This window comes from Ochlerotatus camptorhynchus, unplaced genomic scaffold (assembly GCF_037179485.1).
Source record: "Ochlerotatus camptorhynchus isolate MF236.1 unplaced genomic scaffold, CSIRO-AGI_Acam_v1.1 ptg000144l, whole genome shotgun sequence".
NCBI classification, from domain to species: domain Eukaryota; kingdom Metazoa; phylum Arthropoda; class Insecta; order Diptera; family Culicidae; genus Ochlerotatus; species Ochlerotatus camptorhynchus.
The window spans coordinates 152,743-161,171 of record NW_027040634.1 but is presented as its reverse complement, the minus strand read 5'-3'; the positions used below and the strand labels follow the sequence as shown (position 1 = coordinate 161,171).

At 43.6% G+C, this 8,429-nt stretch overlaps 1 pseudogene; it reads right to left on the bottom strand.

Moving 5' to 3' along the window:
• Window positions 1–820: 820 nt before the first annotated feature.
• LOC135700919 (uncharacterized) lies at window positions 821–5,101 on the bottom strand (annotated as a pseudogene).
• Window positions 5,102–8,429: the final 3,328 nt, after the last annotated feature.

Sequence of the window (8,429 nt, the reverse complement as noted above, 5' to 3'; positions counted from 1 at the left end):
GATTTTGATATAATCCCATCTAGATTCCATGGCGTTCTGAAAACACTCCTTAGGCAATTTTGGAGAGAGTCCACTTTGGAGATAAAGAGAGAATGTATTCTGGCATTCTGTAACAATCCCTACGATAATTCTGTTATATTCCTTCAGGGATTTTTTCCTTGGTTTGTTTTCCGACGATCTTGTTTTCCGTGCTGAGCACCAATGGTACCGACGCCAGGGAGGCAGCTCCTACACCTGAACCCTATCTATCCACTCTTCAACTCATGAACCGGGGATCGACGGCTTTTCTTACCTTCCGAAGGAAGGCGTGATCAGAGATGTTATGCCTCAGAACATCCCAGCGGCACCAACTGGGATTGAACCCAAGTCTGCGGGGGTGAAAGATAATCACGCTTACCACTACACCGGGGCCGCTGTTCCTTCAGGGATGATGAGTGAATACCTGCGGGGATTCTGAGAGAACCCCTTTGTAAATTTTAAGGGTGATAAATTCTCAGAAAAATCTTGCCTGAAATTCTGTAGAATCTCCAAAATGCTTAAGGAATTCTAATTCATGTTTTGCTTCGCGATCGGCTTGCTCATTTCCTAGAATACTAACGTGACTCGGTACCCAGAAAAAAATAACTTTTTTTGCAGATTGCAAACACTGGTTGCATAGCACGAACATTTGATCCTTCCATGAGTTCCTGGTTGTGACATTTTCTAGCGCTGTTATGACACTGAGTGAATCTGTACAAATCAAGTAGGCCTTCGGTCCCTTTTGCATTGCCATCCAGAAAAGCGCTTCCTTCACTGCACAACTTCAAAGTAAAGTTTAAATTCAATTCAAAATAGAATTCAAAGAGGGTTGCAATGTAATTTTGAAGAGATGGGATTTGTAAGGAGAACTGAAAGTGAACAGTTCTTTGAACTGCTGCGTCCGGTAGGTCAGCTTTCTGGCGTGCTCTGTTAGGAAAATCTCTAAACACTGCAGCGCTTCCTCCGAGTGTAGATAGTGCAAATCCAACACGTCCACATTGTTCAGGGTCAGCTTGTGCACCTCCATGATGACATTCGAGGCCTTACTGCTGTACATATCGATTTTGGTTCGATGAAGCCGGGCAACCTGGACATAGTACTCGGCCACCCCGGCCATGCCCCGCTGAATGGCATTCCATGCCTTCTCGTGGCATTCGTTTTTCAGTTCCTGGTGGTCCTGGAACATATTGCGGCATTCTTCGGCCGTTTTCAGGTGAAGATTGATGTCGTATTCGCTGGATGACGGAACCTGGATGACCGTTGGAGGCGGCGACGTTGAGGACGAAGGAAGTGGTTTCTGTTTTTCGGCTTCTGCTCGCTTCATAAGGGCTTCCCGTTCGCAGGCGATTTGTTTTCTCAGCTCTTCCGGAATGGAATTGTTTAGGACGGTTATAGTGTCGCTGAATTTTTGGACATGTAGGATTTCTGGACTTTCTCGTCAATGATAGGATACATTTCGGCTAGCTTTTGACGAGTCATATGCGAAGCCAGATCTTACGGAGCTTGCTTAGCCCAGCCGTTGATTTCGCTTCGGTACGCCGTTAGGGCGTACTCCATTTCCATAATGTCGTTCAGGTTGGGGGAATCCTCGATGGTCTTTTTGAACAAAACGGGATACTTTTCCTTCGCTTCCATTTGCTGTGCCAATCGAGCATCTTTTTTCATAAAATCTTGTTTTCCCCCTGCAGCTGTACATGGAATCCAAGAACGATAAATACAACTGTTCTGCCATTTCGGTAGCCATGAAAACCTTTGTTCGTTCATTGGTTAGTTCGTCTAAGGAGATGGCACCCGAGCCATGCTTATCCTTGAAAGTGGCGTGTAGCTGGCTTATGAGATTAATTCCCAACGTCACTTCCAGCACTTCGGGATCGTTTTGCAAATCTTCCGCTTTGTCTTTTCTTTTCGTTGTGTTCCGGGGTGATTTCGAGCTGACGGTAGACCGATCGATTTCGTAACCCCCTCCACCACCACCACTACCGGAGGGATCACCGGAAGGCACTTGCGATACCATTGTTTCATTGCAATCACATTCATACGCGAGTAGGCCGCCAACCGCACCGGCTTCCAAATTATCCGCTGTCTCGAATTCGTATATCTTTTGCTCTTCTAGCAACAGATTTGCTGTCCAATCACCGTGCCCATTGCAGTTCTCGAACAAATTCCACAGATACTGGACCGGAATCTGGGGATAGAGGATGCAAATTTCCGAGAAGCTAGTGTTTTCATTTTTGCATCCTCGTCTGTGCCTGACCAGAGCAATCCGTTTCTTTTCCGATTTCTTCTTTTTGCTGGGCTTGACCGGCGTCACACCTGTGAAAATTCGTCCTCACTCGTTTTCTCAGAACGGCCGTCCCGGTCGCGTTCTCTCCTCTTGCCACGGCGAGGAGACGATTTTTGCAAATCCGTCCTCACTCGCATTCAGAACGGCCGCCCCGGTCGCGTTCTTATCCTGTGGCCGTGCCACCACGAGGAAACGATTTTTTGCAAATCCGTCCGGCGCAAATTTCCAATTTTCCTTGCAAGTGGGTGATTTGTCCTTTATTACCTATCGGTGGTCTCCAAGATTCCAGGTTCGTCTCCTGGCAGGATCGCCAGAAATGTGAAAATCCGCCGATATTAGCTATGGGCAAATCACCCACGGTGCAGCTAATTATTGTTCAACTTACCCGTGCAGCAGCTGAATCCAAAAATGACCTTTCACCAACTGACAGGAAATGTGTAAGAAAAATCATGACCTACCTAATTATTATCCATCTCATATACTCCTCGAAAGTTTCAAGGAAATTTCCAACGAAGTTTTGAGGTTGTTGCTGTAATCATATTTAGAGAACTCAAAGATAAGTTCCTAGGGACCATTTCAAGTAATTCACGAAATCACTTCAAGTGAATTCTGAGTGGAATATAGAGGGAATTCCGAATAATATTATACTATAGAATATTAGCTTCCGCTAAGAGATACACGTACCGTTTCAACTTTTCCGCGCGTTTCAACTTGCCCCGGTGTATCTTACCTGCATGGCAGATTCAAATTCCTTCTTTCCTCAACTTCAATAGATAATAAAATAATGCTTTTCTAGGCTCAGTTTCGATGCTTCCATGCTTCCATCTATTGACGTTTCTTTAAACAAACCACCTTGAAGAGGTGGATATAGTTCATTCAGGACGGCCAAATCGTAACTAGCACCAAGCCGATTAGCATCCCCAAGTACCGATAATCACGGGCTACTTAGAGTTGGCTATAACCTATTTGCTCTGTTATCATCATCACTGACACTAGCGACTTATAAACAATAGTGCATTAGTGACGACGATGATGCCCGTTCTTGTTCGCATTGCTGACAGAAAATATCACCGCCAGCAATCCCACCGGGCAATTAATAAGCGTTCTTATGCACCTGTTTTACCCGGCCTCAGTTTCGATGGTAAAATTCTGAAATGATAAGAATTTAAAAAAAAAAAGTTCTGGTTCCTTGGATAGTTTTGAAAATAGCAGATTTGAAATATTGGTTGAGATTTTGCAGCTATTGAATGTTAAACTGAGATTTATATATTTTTTAGAACAAATTTTAAGACCCAAGGCTAAGATGTCCAAACTCTGTCCCGTTCTAAGAAAACATTTAAAAATCCCAGACTTGCATATATGTTCTTGAACTGCTACTTATCATGATTCTGAATGAACATTAAAATTCTCGTAATTCTACTTTAAACAATTTCACATTCCTCACAGGCCTCGAAAAACTGTTAAAAATTATTTTCACGATTATAGAGCTTGTGGGATGGGTTGAGTAAATTCCTTTCAATTCCGTTAAAATTACCTTCCTTTTGACAGATACGATTATTTCATCCACTACATGTAGTCTTAGTCAGTGGCAAGTACTCGGGCATCAGTACTTAGACTCTAAGTCTTAGAAGTTCGATGTTATTAAAGTTTAAGGCTGTATTAAACATTCTTAAATGTTAAATGTTAAATGTTAAATGTTTTGAGGATAATTGAACATTTTTTCAAAAGCGCGGATTTGGCATCCTGACGTTGATGACCAAATGTCGTGGCGCGGATTTTGCGGATTCAAAATTTATATTTCTGTTACAACCCTGAACTTAATTACAATAACATTAAAGTTGCAGGATGCTTTTCACCATCAACTATTTCGAAACAAGCATCGTTTATATTTCATCTTGCTTTTGTTCGAATGCAATTCTTGTATCGTTACATTTATCCATCTCTCTGAAATGATCGATCAAATTGCCATTTGCCGATCGCCTCGTTCAGTTTATGACCGATCAATTCGGAAAGATCACCCGGATCGGTGGTTGGAAGGAAAAGGTCGTGCCGAAGTCATAAACCCTCCGCATGGTCACTGGTCACAGCAGCATCATCGTTCCAGTTTAAAGACAATGGAATCACGATAAAACCAGCAGCAGCAGCAGCATCACACAATGTTAGCGATACAGCAACGTAATAAACAAATAATCGATCCCGGACCGCAGCTTTCCCCCGAAGGGAAGGTCGGCTCTCGTGATCAAGTTCCATGGAAATTGCTAATGATCTCAGCACAAAGAGTATCACGATTCGATACTGTTGGTACTTGAAACAGAGCGCTTCAAAGGGCTCGGAAAATATTCACAAAACAACCCGAAAATCAGGTCACAAATAGCCACTTGAATTTTATGTCTACCACCTCCCGCAGGAGCAGAGCTCCACTTGTGGAAGGTACTTCGTTCAAGCCACTTAATTCCCAATCATCCCAAGTCCAACAGCCTTTCACTCAGGCTCACCCATTAACGACAATGGAATATTGGCATCTGCACTCGCTTGCCCTCTCTGTGGAGCAAAACAGAATCAACAATTTTCGACAGCTCATAAACACCGTACTTCGGAGAGAGAGAGTTGATGGACACGACGAGTGTCGGTCCGTTCGCATCAGAATGAAATCTCCAAGGCGAAAAAAAAATACAACACCCCATGTAAGATGCCGACTGCCGACGTCTTTCGTCGTTGTCGACCGCCCTGCCATAACATAAACACCCAAAGTGAGGCGATGATGGAAACAATAATCGTTTTCATCGACTTACCCTCCATGTTGGCAAGTGGTGGCAAGTTTGGGTTTCACCACCATCGTCAGCTATTTAGTGTGCGCGAGTTCCAATATCAACTCACTCGGTAGAGTGCATGAAATGCAGAGCGCCACAAACAAATAAGCAATAAGCACTTGAAACAAAAAAAAAATGAAACAGTCGATAAAGTTTTCCCTCGTCCTGCAGTGCCTCCCATGTTTCTTTTAATGCATTCAGCATTTTATGGAATATGAGAAGCGATTAATTCACTCGAGGATCGCGAAGGGAATCGTTTCTTAGACAAAAGATTTTTTTATAAAAAGGATCAAACTTCCGATATCTTATCACCCGGGCGTTCAATTCGGAGAATGCGATAATGCAGTTGCAGCATTTTTGAAAAGATCGAAATACCTTTCGGATAACTCTTTCCACAAGAACTGAAAGCGCACAGATGGACGCGAGTAAACAAGTAATGGACGCATTATTTGTAGCAAGTTTCGAATGAAAGCATCTCCCAACAAGGGAATCCAAATATGACGCTACGAGCCTAGCCGGTCGGTTGAACGGCATCGAAATGGAACGGAGGTTCGAAGGTTGCTGCCACTTGAAACCAGCCAAACTGTCGTCGTCGTCGTCGTCGTCATCGCGCTGGAGCTCTACCATTTCTGCAGGCCCCTGACAGATCCGACGGCGTTATTGACACAGTGATGAAGAAATTATCAGAATTTGTGCGCCACTTGAGAAAACAAATAATTTATTACACACGTTGACGGCGGGATGTGTGGCTGCTATATAGAGACGCACTACGGGATGTTGCTGGGAATATGACGATTTTGACGGGCCGAATTCCCATTGGCAGCTGCTTCGTGTGGAGTCCAACGACCAACTTGGTGGTGCGTTCGAATGCGGGACTCTAATGACTAAGCGATGAGTGATGGTAAACAAACGGGTTTGGCGGCGGAAGCGATACAACATTTGGGGAGTGACTTACTGTGAAAATTAGATGGTTGAAACTAAGAAATCCATAAGAACCGTCTTACCAGGAACCACAGGATTATGGAAGAATTTCCAACCTCCAGAACATTGTTTTAAGGTTCTAGTATTTCATAAAAGTCTCTAGATAGAGAAGTTCTGATAAATTCTTAGTATTGCAGAAATGTTTTAGGGAACTTCAAAGAATGTTCAGGATGGGAACTTAACTAGCAGCAATTTAAAAGGGCTCAGAGGGAGCTTGAACTAAATTCAGTGCAATTCGTTCTACAAAAAAATCTCACATGATAAGATTAAAAACCCATTTTCGCCCAATGCCGAGAAAGATAGCCGGAGAGGATTACCAATATCCCCAATCCACTGCATTCTTGAAGTTAGCTGAATGAATGCCACAGAATTATCCCATCGATGCCTGTGCTGCGGTAAAACAAAATCCAAAATGGAACAAAAATAAAACGGAAAATTATATTAAAAGTTGTGTTGGTCCGGGAAGCTCGGGAAGCTCCGGAGTGAAAAAGATGCAAAGAATTTCGCATCCTTCGCCGAGTCCTTGTTCGGCTTCCTTCTGCACCCGCTCCCAGCTTTGATCAATCACCCAGCGCTAAATGGCTTTCCCGGTCGTGGTTTCTGCTGTTGCTGTTGGTACATTGGTAGATTAAAGCGTCGAAACTTTTCTTTGGCTGCTCCGAAAATTTTTCTTCTTTTGTACTTTTCAACTTCGGTTGATTGAAAATCGCAGTTTCCTTCCAAAGTACTTTCTGTAGTCGAGGAAAAGTCCGGAAAAGCCGTTCTCCACGCGTGGCTTGTTTTGGAATGGACGGTCGGCGAGGCACGTGAATGTGAAGCCAATTTTCGGAACAATCGTGTCGGCAAGGTGTAATTGCGTTTTCCGCTGCCGATCGATTCTAGTTAAAATCAAGAGAACCCTTTTTTGGGAATGGAACTTTTGCTCAAACTAAATACTTCCTGTCGTGCAGCAAGAGAATATTCAATTATTTGCTATTTTCCCCGACGGCAAAAGATGATGACTTCGCAGCCAGCCAGTTTTCAGCAGCAGTCAGCGGTGTTGTTGGTATCCATTCGGAAATCGTTCCAAGGAAAAGGAAGCAGAACTAGACGACCAGGCAACGACGACTACGACGACGTCGGCGATGAGGTGTAGTTACGCTTAAACGTGAGCGGGAAAAAACTAACCCAATTTGTCGTCGCTCGGTAAATGCCTTTTAAGTTCCATTAATTTTTCATCGTGTCTCACTCTTGACATTGCAGTCCACCCCACCAACAAGGCACTTGCTATAGGAACTGCGTCCACCGATGGATATAAGAACGAGGATGGCAGATGAGGGACGTCCTGAAGCGGAAAAGTTGCCATCAACATCACAAATTTCTGTGCTCTCTATGGCGGCTGGTCGGTGGGTAATAGGGTGAGGAGAGCTTTTACAGCATGGAAGAGACACGGCTTTGATCTTCGGGCTAGGTGTACACATGGAATGATTTTCTGCCAACGGAAGCGTCTTTGGCTCACTGACTGAGCGCTGGAAAAGTGCGAGATTTTGATACGCTTCTGTATAGTGGCGAGGCAGTGATTTTCGATGTAAGTGCTCGGAAATAATTCAATTTGGTGAGGATTTATGGTTCATCTGCTATAGAATGGGAGAGATTGGATTGGGGATCAATTTGGAGGGTTATTGGATAATTATAAGGGTGGTTCAAATTATTCATTATGCTTTACACAATGCAATCTCGCTTCCAAATCAAATTCTGATCAACATTTGAACTCAGAAGATTGAAGTTTGAAATTCCCTGTCCAAGGATGAGGGGCTTGATGATGATTTGTCAAGTGGGATATTTAAAGTATACTTTGGTGCAATAGGTTCAAGAAGATTACTGAAAAAGGGCATGGGTTTTGTAGAACATTGGAAAACATTTTCAAAAAAGGTGGTTGACAAAATCGGGACATTACTGTATTCCATTTACATTTACATGATTTATCACATATTTCCGGAGAGCTTCGAGGTTGGAGCGTAGTTGCTTTTGTAGGCGGATTGGGGCTCAGTCTGGAAAAACTAATAACACAAACAGGTAGAAGAATAGTTCCTCTATGATTTGTTATAGTTTGTTTGCAGGATTGTTCTTTTGTTCGCGGGAGGCCGACGATTGGCGTGTTTGTTTGCAGGGGCGATTGCGCCCAGATCTCGAGGTTCTCCGGATTTATGGTCGTAATCTAATACACACAGTTGATCACAATACGAGCCTAAAAGCTGCAGTGACCTAGGGCCTGTTCATAAACTACGTAGTCAGTTTTTTTGGGAATCTTGACCCCCCCCTCCCCCTGCGTAGACAATTGTCCATACAAAAAAATT